Here is a 16,125-nt window from a genome sequence, read left to right as displayed (position 1 = left end):
ATTTTTTTAATTTAATTCGATATTAAAGAAAGTTTCAAAGATACAAAATTAATTACACAAATGTTATACTTTGTTTCCCTTTGCTGATAGATATTTATATAATCTTTTTAGATTATTTAAAATACATAAAAAATAGAATCTTCAAACTAGGATTCAAAGAATTAAATTGAATTTTTTTAATTTAATTCGAAAGTTTCAAAAATACAAAATCAATTATACAAATGTTACTTGTTTTCTTTTGCTGATAGATATTTATATAATCCTTTTAGCCTATTTAAATTGCATAAAAAATAGAATCTTTAAAGGATTTTCAAATAACTACTTACATTGAATTTTTTTAATTTAATTCAATAGTTTCATCGAAAGTTTCAAAAGTCAATTATACAAATGTTACACCTTGTTTCCCTTTGCTGATAGATATTTATATAATCCTTAATCCTAAAAATTAAAAAAAACCTAAAGAACAAAATCTTAGGAATCACTTAGGATTCCTTAAAGAATCGCTCATTTTCAATTTTTTCTTTCTCTTTTTTCTTTTCACTTTTTTATCGACAATTTTCAAAGGTGGAAAATCAATTAATTAAAACGAATAGCGCGAAATTACGTGTACACGGTGGAAAGTTCATCTTCGACAGGGATGCAATCCCATTGCCCGTAAACGAACGAGTTGAAGCGGCGGGTGTTCGGGGAGCGAAACAGAAACGATCCGAGGGAAAACAGCCCGGGAGAAAATCGAGGCCGTTTAAAGCCACGGCCACGATTGGCCACGGCGTAGCGTGCCAATTAAATTTTATTATGATAATCAAGTCCGCGCCGTTGGCGGCGGATCTCCAAGACGCCGCATCGCGGAGGGAGGGGCGCCTCTCCCTTCCTCCCCCGTCCCAGAGATATCCAGGCCGCCTCGATTAACGCTCCGGGGAACGAACTTTGAAAATCCGCCCGGCTCGATAATTTTTCCATCTCGCTTTTCGAACAAACTTTCCCTCACGAATCCCCGAAATAAGTAGCCAGGCCGAGGAAAAAAGGAAATACGAGCAATAATAAGTCTGTTTTCTCATTTACTTTCTTCTTGGAAAATTGTCGAACGATTTCTGTCGAGAGATTATTCTCTTCGAAATATCACTTTTCTGTGTCCATTGAGTTGCTATAATATAATATATATTGTCGAACGATTTTTGTCGGAAGATTATTCTCTTCGATTAACGAAATATCGCTTTTCTATTGATCCATTGAATTGCTATAATTTACTAAAACACACGAAGGCTTTTGAATCTTGAATTCATTTGGTAATTTTTCTTTTTATACTCAATCTTTATACTCTACTAAATACGTAATGGACAACATCCAAACTTCGCGTTTGTCTTTCTCCATTTCAGTGCGAAACTAAAATTATGCGAACGAACAACTGCATAGATAAGATAAAATTCCTGGCCGTCGACTATAGTCGACACTCGTATCGAAGTGTTAATTTAAATCGTTTAAATTAATCGTTTAAAATTTAGAGGTTTAGGTTTAGGAGAGGAGATATAGGGTTGAAGAAGGGAGAGGGTATGAATCGTATGGTGGACACGATTGATAGTTTTAGCGGGCGACACGAGACGCGTAATATTGGAGATGGGTGTTATTACCGAGGATGAATAATGGAACGCGTGGAAATGCGTTTCGAAATCGGCGCCACTTCCGTGGCGGGCGGATATCGTGCATCGGGTTTCTGCGATCCGGCTCCGCGATTGCGGGCCGAAAGCTTCGATGGTAATCTTAATGAAAGGTGAGGAGAAAAATTGATACGCGTTCTCTTGTTGTCAGCTTGTTTATCGATGGTGCACACCTTTCGTTCGTGTGTTGTTTTATATATGTTGAATAATGAAATGGAAATTTAAATGGAACTAAATTTTTTTCTCTTTCGATTCGAGTTAAAATTGAATAATCGTTGCGTTAATCTTTTACGATAGAATTTGATACGTTATTGTTATATTATTTTATTTAGGGAAAGTGTATTTTTATTTTTAAGTGAAAGAAATAATAATAAAGATAAATATTGATCGTTGGGTGATAATTCGGTGATACATCGTTGAGATAAAACATATAATTTATTATTGTGCGCAGGGACTTAATCGTTATTAAAAATCGGAGATGTAAAATATAATAATTAAGTGATTATTGATATTGAACGTCGAACTCGATATCAGAGTTGTTATTATACGTTGTAAACAGTGTACTTTATTTTAGCATTACAAAAAAATCGATGCGGATTTGTTGTTGTAAATTGTTACGTACGTTGCGTACACAAATATTCGAGACAAATAATTAAAAATAATTTTGCAATGATATTTCAAAACTAATATTTTTATAATGGGATGTTTTACCAAGTATTTTGTTTTGCATTTGTTGTAGAATAATTTCACGAAAAATAAAAACACGAAAATATTCAATAAATACGTCCCCTACACTTTTCATGAAATTATATCAATGAATATTAATAAAATATGTCGTAAATTATTAAAAAGGAAAAAATATTTAAAACGTTCGAAAAATCTACGTTAAAGGAATAATCCTCCTATATTTGTACGAAAAAAAAAAAAGAAAAAAGAAAAATATTATATAATCACCAATATTCAAATATATAATATAATATAAAATTCTTTCATAAATTTCCTTTTATATCGAAATAAATTTCAGAAAATTAAAAAACGGAGGATCGTTTCGCGAAAAAGCTCCGACACCGGCTTCCTAAAAGAGAGAGAGAGAGAGAGAAAAAAATCCTTACCTCGACCCAATTATTATTCCGCCAATCAGCCCCGCGGAAGGAATATATACTACCCTCGCGCCAGTAAAGTTCAAAATTGCTATTCCCCCGGGTAAGTTGCCCGGGACGACGGTAAGGGCAGTAAAGAAGAACGCAATAAAAAGAACGATAAAAATTCCGCAAAAATCTTCCTTCTTAAACGGGGTCGCCCGGTTCGAGATCGTGTGCGCGCCTGTTTGCCAGGCGCTGGTGGCGAGGCGCACACAGCAGCCAGCAACAAAAATAATATAAAATATAAAAGTTTTCAGGGGGGGGAGGGAAAATCTTGCCCAGCTTACGGAACGGGGTTAAGGCCGCGGAACGCTAAGGCTCCCGTTCGAGCGGGACACCCGTTAGAAATATCGGGAAGAAAAATGACATAAGACATCCCCGGTTCCGATTCCGGGCGCCATATGACCGTCTCTGTCGCAAGCTCTCTCTCCTCCCCTCTCCCGCCTCCTCTTCCCTCCCCACCACAGGCCGTCGATATCCTACTACCGTCACTCCTTGCCCTCTCCTCCAAGCCAGCCACCCCCGTCCCGCGCCCACTCGTCCACCCACTTGCACCCCCGCAGCACTCTCACCCGTACTCACACTACACTACTACAACTCGTCACGACGATCGCGTTACCTGTGTTACCACCACCACCACCACCACAGTGCCGGTGACCAACACACTAATTGCAAAGCAGCGAGTCTATCGTCTTTTGTGCGAACGGGATGGCCGCTTGCACGAGAAAGACTGGAAGGAGGAAGCGGAAGGAAAGAAGGAAAGGAAAGGAAAGGATAAAGGATAAAGAGATTGAAGGGAGGGGAGATATTAGGAAAGAAGAGGGCCAATTACATAGTCGTGCAGACGACTAGGCTAGGGAGAATAGAAGACAAGAGGAAGAGAAGTAGTATAGCTGAGAGAGAGAGAGAGAGAGAGAGAGCATAGCTTTAGCCGTGCCACGACACGGCATATCCATAGACATATACACTGTGTCTATGGGCATATCGACGAGATCCGAGAGCGGCCGAGCACGACCGAGGCAGGCCGACTCGGACCCTGCGCGCTCAACCCAAACCGGAGGAAGCATAGTTGCATTTAAACTGCCATCCCACCGAGGTCTCTCTTCCGTGGTGTTGGAGTAGTCTGCTGGCTGGGCCAGCCGCACTCGACGAGTACGTGTCGCGTACCTCGCACCGTTCACCCGCACTCTCTTACACCGCACAAACCGGACACTCTCTCTCGCGTGTGACACACTTGCTTCCGTCTCTCGCGCACCCTCTCCGTCCTTTGTTTTCGTGGAGGAACGTGCATCGTTGGATCCTCCGCTTCGAAGAATAGAAGGAAAAAAAAAGGGGGTTGTCGCACGAGGACTTTGGACTTTGGACGACGAATTCGAGGGGGAGGGGAAAAAAAAAAAAAAGAAAAGTTTCGTCAAGATTCCGTGTGTATCGTTGGTGTTTTTCAAGTTTCGAAGAAAAGAGAAAAAAAAGAAAGAAAGATGTTTAAAGAAGAGAACGAGGTAGTAAATCGAAGCGAGTATCGAGAAAGAAACCTTTGAGAATTGTCAGAGGGTCGTGTCGTTTTTCTCTGGTCTCGATTAGAGTCTCCCGGAATCGAGTGGAAATTCGATCGATCGATTGGTGCACGGAATAATCTTCTCGGTTTTGTTCGTGCACGAATGCCTGCACGAGAGAAAACTCGAACGTTGATCCAGTTGAATGGACTGGCCGGGACTGTCAAAGTTGCGCCTCGGAGTCAGCTGCTTCCGTTACGTCCAGCCGCAGACCCGTGTACACAGGATGTCCTGGAAGTGTGTGTCGATTCTCCGTTCCTCTTTTCGATATTTCAAATCGATTTTCAGTGAAAAAAGAAAAGAGAGGAAAAAAAAAGAAGGAGAAAAAAGGAAAGGGAAGAAAAAGTAATAAAAATCGACAAAATAACTCCAAGATGACCATTTGTGGATCATTTGACGTAATCTGTGAAGAATTTACGAAATTGTCTAGATCTGACTAAAGTGGATGAAATGTTTCGTCATTTTTTTTTTTTTCGCCAATTGTGCGTCGTCTCTCTCTCTCTCTCTCTCTTTTCGAGCTTTCCTCGTCCCAGTCGAGAGTAACTTGTTGACCGGATGCGTTGAAATTTTAAACCAGCCGTAGTGGAGTGGAGAAAAGAGCGAGAGCCTTCTCGTTTTTCCCTCCGTGAATCCCGATAGCTTTTCTCGCGTTCCCATCGCGAGAGGAGGTATAACTTGTTGACTTTTCTCTCGCCAGGGCAAACGCGAGACGTTTCCACCCGTATTACGTAAATCGAATTTGAATTTCTGCCATGATCTTTGCCCTATCTCCCCCTCCCCCTCATCCTCCCTCCCTCCCTCCTGCTGTAATATTCGCCGTACGAAACCGATGTAACCTGCCACCTTGTATCTTGCGCGTGTCTTCCGGCGAAGTGATGCTCTCCTCTTCCTTTTTTTTTTCCAAACCAAAATTGGAAAAAAAAAAATTCCTCGATCTACGTTCATTGTATGCACATTACAGAGGAGGAGGAGGAGGGAGGAGGGGAAGGGAGAGGGCAAAGTCGATCAATAAAACACGACATTTTCGATCCGTCGTGAATTACGTAATTTTCCGAATTTATACTCGGAAGCTCGACTCGACTCGACGTCTCGTTCTGTTCGCGATTATTCCTTCCAGTTAGGATTTTTCGGATTTCGCCGTTCCTTCTTCTTTCCTCCTCGTTCTCGCGACATTTCTCGCACAAGGATCCATTATTTCTCGCCTCACAGCCGACTCGAAATTATTGATTTCATCGAAATCGTTTCTTTCTCGCTCTCCTCCTTTCTCTCGTGCTCCTCGCCACTTCACCCACCAAGAACACTGTGTCTCACGCGCTGCTTCAGTTAATTACCTCGGTTAATCACCATCGTTGGGAGAAGTTTTAAACTCGATCGAGGGGACGAATTCTTCTTCTTCTTTTTCTTAATTTTTTTTTTTAATTCGTCCTCACTTTTCTCGATGGAATTTCCAATATATCGATATACTTTTTGACGTCCAATTTTGGGAATTTTATTTTGCGTGCGTGTTTAAAAATTCCTTCGAATTTTTTGCTTTTTTTTTTATTCTTCTTTTTTTCGCGAAATTTTCGCGGAATTTCGTTCAACCAACTAATTTCATCTCCCCGGATCGTAGATAATTTTCGGCAATGTCACGTTTCGTAGATTTTCATCGTGTATCCGGGAAATTTTTATCCGGAAAATTCCTCCTCGTTTTGCGGTATCCGTGATATTTTATCAAATATATTCGACCGACGTGCATGCTCTCTGTGACGTTCACTTTTCGTAATTTTCATTGAAATCAAATATCGTGAAAGCTTTCATCGTATTCCAGAATTTCATTTCGAAAGATTCTCCGTTATTTTTTTCTTTTTCTCCACTCCTTATCTTTCCACTATTTTCCATCGAATTTCGTTTAAAAAATTTCTCACGATTATCAATTACGTATTTATCACCCGTTACGCAATCTTTTCTGAAAATTCCTGGCTATCCAGTTCTAGCTATCCATGTATTTTCATCAGACACGTTCGAACGGTATTTCCTAACGTTCTTTACCCAAGTAATTCCCATCGAAATCACGTATCGTAGAATACGTTCCATCGGTGATTCTCGAAGGAGCACCGGAGGATCTCGTCCCACACGATGAGACTCGGTTTCTACGATGCATTTTTCTCGTTCTCCACGTCCATTGGTCCACACGAAAGGCATCCGTAACTGCTGTTGCTACGTGGCTCCACGAGGGGGCCACCTTTAAAGCCGATATTGCGGAACCAAGTATATATATGTATACATGTATACATGTATATATACATTTATACATATATATGTACTTTCCATAACCGGGTGCTTAAAACTTAAAATGAAATTGCGAACGAAATGCTTAAAACTTGAGGGCTCGTGATCTCGACAGCCTCTCCTATGATTTCCTCCACGAAACCGTGAAAACCGTTTCCAACCAATACTCTTCGCTCCGCTTTTGACCTTTCCCAGCCATCGATCGACCTCTTTGCGATTTCTACATCCCTGCCACTTGACGATTGCTCACCCTATAAGGCCCAATTCGAATTGTTTTTGAAAATCGTTTTTTTTAATATTTGTATATGTATAATATATTAATTAAGATGAAAATTTTTCCACTTCTTTGGAGGACGTTTTTTCGATCGCGATAAAATTAATCTCGTGGAAAGATTGGCGGTGAATATTAGAGGGAATTAACGAGAACGACAACAGCAAGGGTGCGAACGATGCGTTCAATATTGAACTTGTCGTCCCAGTTGGGCATTGTTTGAGCATCGTTTCACGACCGTCCCTTTCCCCTTCCCCTTCACTGTGAATTATCGAAATCTTCTAACCCTGTTTCACGTCCTCTCCATCTATTTCCTCGAAATCTAGGAATCTTTCCATTTGATAAATATTCGATAAATCGTATGAAAGTGTGACGAATAATAGATTAGTCTGATCGTTGAAAATAATTTTGTTACAATAACTCCTCGTAACGTTCAATTCCACTTGTTAACAATTGAACAAATCATTTAGTCATCATTTCGAAAATTTTCTCTTCTTTTTCCAATTAATAACGACACCTGTATTCCCATAATTCTCTTGAATAATTTTTTCGAAAATAAACCAGAGATCCTCTTTCTCCTCAATTCGTCGAATTTTTTTTGCGATCTTCGAAAAATTTCACCCTTTGTCGAGGTATTGAAAATTCGATAAGCTTATTCAGGACTGGGAAGGGCGAAATAACGAATTAAGTGGATTAAAGGAAATAGTTTCGAAGAGGAGGGGGGAGGGATTGATCGGTGGGAAAAGGTGTTCGAGACAGATGCGCGAGAAGCGGAGCGGATAGGGACAAATTGCAATTCCGGAAGCTCGCAGCTTCTGCTGCAATTGTCGGTTGATGGCCGGTTCCGTGTCGCGGGCTCGTTACAAGCGGCGGCCAAAAGGTAATTTCTTAACCGGCGTAATAACACGTCCCTGTGTACACACATCGTCGCCGGCCACTTTTCCGCAACTATTAGCCCAATTAGCCCCCTCCCCGGCCTCGATGCGCCGTCAACTGTTGCACGCGACCGCTCTGCCGACGGATTCGACGGATTCGAACGCGTCTGTCTATCGATCAATTAAACCATTCCGCCACCAATGTCTCTGGAAATGTCATCGGTCGTGGAAGGAGTGATTTTTTTTCCCCGGATGATTGGAATTTTTTTTTTTTGTTTCGTTCGTTCGTTCGTTTGTTTTTGTTTTTTTTTTTTTCGACGTGGAATTCGTGGACGAAATTTCAACGATTGAAATACATTGGTGAGGTATATTAAGTCGTATTTTCATAGATTTCACGGATTTTACAGTGATTCGAGAAAGGAATTAATTATGATAATTAAAATAAACTTTGTGATTTTATAAACTCTGTGTTTGATGTTGTTTGATCCACCGATTTTTAAATTGTAATTTCTTTTTCTATGTTTTATGGTTGGAAAAAGAATTGATTGGAATTTTTTTTTTTTTTTTCGTTCGTTCGTTTGTTTTTGTTTTTTTTTTCGACGTGGAATTCGTGGACGAAATTTCACCGATTGAAATACGTTGATGAGGATATCGTATTAAGTATTTTCATAGATTTCACGGATTTTACAGTGATTCGAGAAAGGAATTAATTATGATAATTGAAAAAAACACTTGATTTTATAAACTGTGTGTTTGATGTTGTTTGATCCATCGATTTTTAAATTGTAATTTCTTTTTCTATGTTGTATGGTTGGAAAAAGAATTGTTCGAGTTTGGCCTCGTTCTTTGTTTCAAATCTAACGGATAATTCGATTAAATTTGTTCGAAAATGGAACTCGTCTCGCGGTATTTTATATTTACCTCGTCGAGGTAGAAATCCAGCAATTTATATTTCTCTCCACTCTTTTCGTCCCACTTTTCACTTCCGAATTCGATTGACAATTCTTCTTTAACACCGATCCCAATTAACCAACAACAATGAGACATTCAATCGAGATATCCTCTATCATTCTTCTTCTCTCGATTGATCAAAGAATCGCAAGAGAAAACACATTTAATCCCCAATTAAAACACGCATTCGTTCAAACTCGTCATCCATCCTTTCACACCCCCTCTTTCCAACCAATTATACAATTTTCCAGACGTTTAACTCTCGACAATGATCGACGAACGATTAAAAAAAAACGAGTTCCAAGTCGTGGAAAAATTTTCCAAAAGCTTTCCACCCCTCTCTTTCTCTCCTTTTTCATTTCTTTTCTCTTCTTTTCTTTTCTTTTTTTTTCGATCTCTGGTAATTCGAATCGGTCTCTCGATACTCGGCCGAGAAAATGAATAGAATCGATCGAGGAGGGGGAAGAAGGGGGAGAGTAGTAAATTCACGCGAGTGTTTGGGGGGGGAGGATTGATGAGAACGCCTCTTCTCCTCTCTCTCTTTCTTTCTTTCTGGAACGAGACTACCGAGCATCGTTTCTTCAACGTTCGACGAAATTGGTGAGTAGAAAACGAATCATTCTTACACACAGAATTTTCCACTTTTTTGCCTTTTCTTCTCTCTCTTCTGTGAAAGAATTTAGATGCAACAGGGTGACACGGTTGTGCACGATACTTGCGTATATAATATATGAAGTGCAAAGGAGAATTTAACATGGGGTGGGGGGATTGATGGTACGTAAACTGGATGGTACGAGAAATGGTGGGGGAGGAGAACGGATAGAGACAAAGGGAGAGAAAAGATGATGCGATATTCCGATGAATTATACATCGTGTCGTGGTCATGGCTCACGGTGTGAGGTGTTGGGTTAGGTTAGGTTAGGTTAGGTTAGGTCAGGTTTTGGATACCTCAGGTTTAATTTTAACGAGGAAATGGTTTAAAAATATAACAATGAAATCCTGGGTTGGGAATATATATAAGTTGAAAAATTATCGATCTTCCTTCAAACGAAATTTGAGTTTTATATAATTCGAAACGAAAGCATGTTCGGTCTATTTGAAATCGTTAATAATTTCCAAAGAGACGAAAGATTATCGGTTAAATTTCAGGGAGAAGAGGAAGTTTCGCCGAACTATGCTCGCGACTACAATTTACACGAGCGCAAAACTTTATTGATCGAAGTTTGAAACAAAAGTTTCTTATAATGAGGCTATATTTGCATATACATGCAAGAATAATACGTCTAATAATCGTAACAATTTACTATACGGTTTAAGTTTTCTATTAATAACAGCTCGTTATTAATAAACCAATAATACCGACGAAAGCGTTCAACCCTCTGAACTCTACTTTTAACAAGTCTTCCCCCTCGCGTTATCGGAATATCACTCGATACCCTAGTTTCAACAAATCCTCCCCCTCCACGAAAGTATCACGAAATATCTATAAACTTCAAACGAAATCACTCAATACCAACGAATAAAATCCAAAAATATCAAACCTTGTAAACTCTATTTTTGATTTTAAATTCTTCAATATCGATGCATACCATGTCATCAAAATATGGCTCAACACCATGGAACACAGTCTTCGAAATCTCTAAACTCAATTGTTCAAGTCCTTCTTCGTGAATATCGCAAAATATTGATAATTTCAAAACAAAGTCATTCAATAGCAACGAATAAGCAACCATGGATGATATTTTTTCCATGAATTTTAATTTTTGCCAGTTTTGGATGAAACATGGTTACAGATCTGAAGATTATTAGTGTCTCTTTCTTCTTTAATTTCTCTTGTATCTTTGTTTTATATATTGTTCTTTGGATTATATATATTGTGAAGGAATAAGAATCGAAGCGTTCCCTTTATAAACCAAATCTTTAAACTCTTTTCTTAATTTTTAACAAATTCTTCTCGACTATCACAGGAATATATTATTCTAGGAATATATTATTTACTTTTTGAAAATCTATCACCTCATCAGACTATCAACACCAACGAATATCCAATCTTCACATTCCTAAATTCTATTTTTAACAAATTTACTGAAAAATTTCTGAAAAAAATCCATGAATATCACAAAATATCAATACTTCGAATAAACACTTTTCTTGCCATTCAAAATATCGATGCCAATCCTACTTTTAACAAATTTATCTTGATTATGTAATCATCACGAAACATGAGTTTCAAATTCCCTTAAACTCTACTTTTTAACAAATTTTTCTCGACTACCATGCTCTAGGAATATATCAACACCTACTTTTCGCCACGAACACCCAAAGAATACAATCTTCACACCCTACTTTTAACAAATCCTTTCTGAATCCTCCTCCATGAATACCACAAAGTATCAATATTCGAACAAATACTTTTCTCGTTCAATTATAGCTCTTGGAATATATCAACACCTACTTTTTACCACGAAAACCCACCAGAATGTCATTCAATACAATCTTCACACCCCTATTTTTAAATTAAATCCCTCCTGAATCCTCCTTCCATGAATATCATAAAATATCAATACTTGGAACAAATACTTTTCTCACCATGAACGTTCAATTAAAACTCTTGGAATATATCAACCTATTTTTACCGTATACCAGAATGTCACTCAATATAACAAATACAATCTTCACATCCCTAAACCCTATTTTTAAATTAAATCCCTCCTGAATCCTCCTCCATGAATATCACAAAATATCAATACTTGGAATAAATATTTTTCTCACCATGGACACTCAATTACAACTCTTGGAATATATTAACATCTATTTTTATTATGTACCAGAATGTCACTTAATATAACAAATACAATCTTCACACCCCTAATCCTATTTTTAAATTAAATCCCTCCTGAATCCTCCATGAATATCACAAAGTATCAATACTTGGAATAAATACTTTTCTCATCATGGATACTCAATTACAACTCTTGGAATATATCAACACCTACTTTTCACTTCAAACACTCACCAGAATGTCACTCAATACCAACAAATACAATCTTCACATTACAGCTCTTGGAATACATCAACACCTACTTTTCACCTCAAACACTTACGAATACAATCTTCTAATTTTAACAAATCTCTCTTGAATCCTCCTCCATAAATACCACAAAGTATCAATACCTCGAACAAATACTCTTCTCACCATGAACATTCAATTACAGTTCTTAGAATATATCAACACCCTTTTCACCATCCGAACGTCACACAAAAATATCACTCCTAACCCTACCTAACCCCTAAACCCTATTTTTAAAACAAATTCTTCTCGACTACAATATTCTCCTCGCAATATATCAACACCTCTCTTCTCACCAAAAACATCAAAACACAGTGAAAACACCTTCGAACCTTCGAATCCTCTAAACACTTTTAACAAATCCTTCCAGCCACGAACACCCAAAACACCACCACAACATCTCGCGCGTGCAACGTGTCGTCAAACCTTCTCTCTCTCTCTTCCTCTCCCTCGTCACAGTATCGCGAAGAGAGCCGAAACGTTTCATCGCCGCGGTTCATCCACGATAATCGGCGCGCGCCCCTTTCGCGGCCAAATATTAGCCGGCCATCCTGCGTGCACGCGATGCATTATCTCGCGCGGGGCCGCGCGTCACGCGGAGGGGGGAGGGCGGAAGATCGATAGACGCGGATAGACGCGGATAGACGCTTAATCCTGTCCGTTGGAACGAGCCGTGTCGGGGCCGTTACGAGGAAATTACGCGACGCTTCCCTCCAGTAGGAAGGAACGTTTCTACCCGTTGATGGAAATTATTCGAAAATTGTTTTTAACGTGGATAGCATGATTGGGGAGCGGATTGGAATTTTTGTTTCGAGAAGTTAAAAGTTTCCCGTCTTTTTTCTGGATGCACGAGTTATTCAGCGATTTGAAAATATAAGTAAAGAGAAAATGTTCGAAATGTTTTTTAGAAATTTTTTTATATTCAATTTATATATTTATATTAATTATATTAAATTTATATATTTATATTAAATAAATTAATATAATAAATTTATATTAAATTTTCAAATTTTTTCGAAAAATTTTGACTGTATATCATCGTGAATTCTGATAAATTCTCATCATTAAAATTTGTAAAAAAAATTATACTGGTCTATTTTTAATACCATCATAACTTTTCAAGTTCCCAGAGAAATAATTAGAGATTCGAAAATTTTCTCCTCGATTCGTTCAAATTTTGCTTTTACTTTTGCAAGGGAAAATTGTACAGGACACCCTGTATATTCCTCTATGCGTACGAATGTATGTGCCTGTGTTCTTGACGGTTATAACGGAGTCGTTGCAAGGCTTCGAAACGTAAAGCACCTCCCGGGAAATTGAATCGACGCTAGCACGGGTGCACACTGGTAAATAGATTTCATCTTTCTCTATTGCCGCTCGACATTTTTTCTCTCCCCCCTTTTCTTCTTCCTTTCTTCTTCTCCTCTTTTTGCCATTCATTCTTCCCTCCACCCTCTTTGTTTCGAGGACGGGAGGAGGGAAGGAGGTGGACGAGACCAAGGAAATCCAATTTGTTCGGATTGCTAAATGTCTCGCCGGTGTTGCACGCGATGCAAACACCGAGGGGTCAGCATAATCTCGGGAAAGTAGCCGAGATTAGAGCCGAAAGGCTCGATCATCTGATATCCCCCTCACCTCCCCTCCTCCTTTCTCTCTTTTCTTCTTGGCAAATTCGTCGATTCGATTTTTATCGAAATTCGCTCGAGTTGTTATCGCATTCTCACGATCGATGATCCTATCCTTTATAGATATTTCTTGGAAGCAAATCCAAGCAAGTTTTAGGGTTTTAAAGTTCGATTGAATTCTTTGATCTTTGGATCTTTTTTTTTCTCTCGAATATTCTTAGGATGGTTAAATTTTAATCCTGATAGATTTTCTTTTTTTCAAAGTTTCCAAGTTTTCAGTGTAAGATTGGAAAACTGTATCTTTCGCTCCCTCGAATTTATTTTCTTGAAAAATATTGGAGAGGAAGGCGCGAGAAAGAAAGAACACGATTGGATCGGAAATATAAAGATGCTGAAAATAAAGATACAGGGGGGGGGAGTAAAGGGAAGTAAATTGGCGTAGATGCGAGATCGAGATGGAAGGAGGAGGAGGAGGAGGAGGAGGGGTTCGAATATGTTTATAGAATGTTGATACGCTGATATTAGAGAGAAGACTTGCCGGGAAGATTTGTTTGCGGGGTTGATTCGCCCTTTTCACTGTTTAAATAAAATCCACCCACGCGACGTCTTTATCCTTCATTTTAAACAGAAGGGTACGCCGGCTCGAGGCAAATATTGCTTGCTCGCAGCACGCGAAACTAGATTTCTCATTTGAGACAGAAAAATAAGACCGTCCGCCGCGTTTCCTAACGTTTCCAAGAAACGAATGAAAGTAAATGATTCCACAGCGGTGTATCATGTATCTCTGGGAACGCTTCCGTGGAAATTATAAATAAACTCGAAGAGGGAAGGGGGGGGGAGGAAGGAGTGATTTCTCTCTCGTGATTTCTCAATACGATAAAACAAGGCGAATTTTTAAAGGCGATCTGTTAAAATTTAGAAGATCTAAAAATATTTATATATTTGTTTAACATTGGATTGCAAATCTCTGAAGAAGATTTAAAATCGATACGATAAAATTTTGGAAAATAAAGGTTTAGATTTTGTTTTTCTTTGATATATGAAGGAAGATCAAGAGTTTTATGAAGATTTGTATTTATCTTAATGAAAGTCGTTAGACTTATTTGTTTAACATTGGATTGCAAATCTCTGAAGAGATATTTAAAACGTACGATAAAATTTTGGAAGATAAAGGTTTAGATTTGTTTTTCTTCTTTGACATATGAAGGAAGATCAAGACGTACTTTTATGAAGATTTGTATTTATCTTAATGAAAGTCGTTAGACTTATTTAACATTAGGTTGCAAATCTTTGAAGGATTTAAAACGTATGATAAAATTTTGGAAGATAAAGGTTTAGATTTTGTTTTTCTTTGATAGAAGGAAGATCAAGACGTTCTTTTATGAAGATTTGTATTTATCTTAATGAAAGTCATTAAACTTATTTGTTTAACATTGGATTGCAAATCTCTGAAGAGATATTTAAAACATATGATAAAATTTTGGAAGATAAAGATTTAGATTTTGTTTTTCTTCTTTCACATATGAAGGAAGATCAAAACGTACTTTTATGAAGATTTGTATTTATTTTAATGAAAATCGTTAGAGTTATTTAACATTAGGTTTAACATTAGATTGCAAATCTTTGAAGGATTTAAAACGATAAAATTTTGGAAAATAAAGGTTTAGATTTTGTTTTTCTCTTCTTTGACATATGAAGGAAGATCAAGACATTCTTTTATGAAGATTTGTATTTATCTTAATGAAAGTCATTAGACTTATTTGTTTAACATTAGATTGCAAATCTCTGAAGAGATATTAAAACGATAAAATTTTGGAAAATAAAGGTTTAGATTTTGTTTTTCTTTGATATATGAAGGAAGATCAAGACGTCCTTTTATGAAGATTTGTATTTATCTTAATGAAAGTCGTTAGAAAGGGCGATAATGGATGAAGCTACTCGAATTATTCGATATATTTGAAGTATCCTTGAAATAATTGGACGGTAAAATGGATAAAACAACTTTTCGACGAGTTGAAATTTCGAACACTCGAACTATTCGAGGGCGGCTTTATGCTCAATTCTGGCACAGAAACTCGCGCAACTCTGAAACGAAACTTTTTCTCTCCAAACAAAATTCTTCGCCCGAAAACTTTACAACCGTAAGATCCTCGGCAACCTTCAAATTACGCGACTATATATATATATATATATCTTTTGCTAGGAAAGAGGAATAATTTAATAACTTTTGTCATTCCATAAATATTTACTCATCAACGACAGGCCAACTTGATTGTTACTCGCGATCGAATCTTATTTTATATAACTACAGATTTTACTTTCTTCCTTTTTACTTGTTCAAATTTCAACTTATTAAGTTCAAGTTAAAATATAAATCAAACAAATATACATCAATTCCATATAATTCTGGAAAGTTTAAATCGTTCGAGAAGTTACAATATTTTCTTTCAATCTGTGTCGTGCGACATAACCTCAAAAATTGAAATTGAAATTAAAAATCTCGAAGAACAAGCAAAGTCTCTTCACTTTGACGAAATATTCTTTGCGCGAATGTTGGCAAAAATCGCTTTGCTGTGTGAAAAAAAAATTCCAGTGCCTTCGGCAGGAAAGTTTTCGAAAAAAAAAAAAAAATCTCCCGTCGAATCACCCGTTGAAACGTGACTCCGTTTGAAACGAGAGCGAACGAGAGCAATCGAGAAAGGGAGGAAAAGC

The sequence above is a fragment of the Apis mellifera genome, linkage group LG13 (assembly GCF_003254395.2).
Source record: "Apis mellifera strain DH4 linkage group LG13, Amel_HAv3.1, whole genome shotgun sequence".
NCBI classification, from domain to species: Eukaryota; Metazoa; Arthropoda; class Insecta; order Hymenoptera; family Apidae; genus Apis; species Apis mellifera.
Note: the sequence above shows the minus strand (reverse complement) of the source record.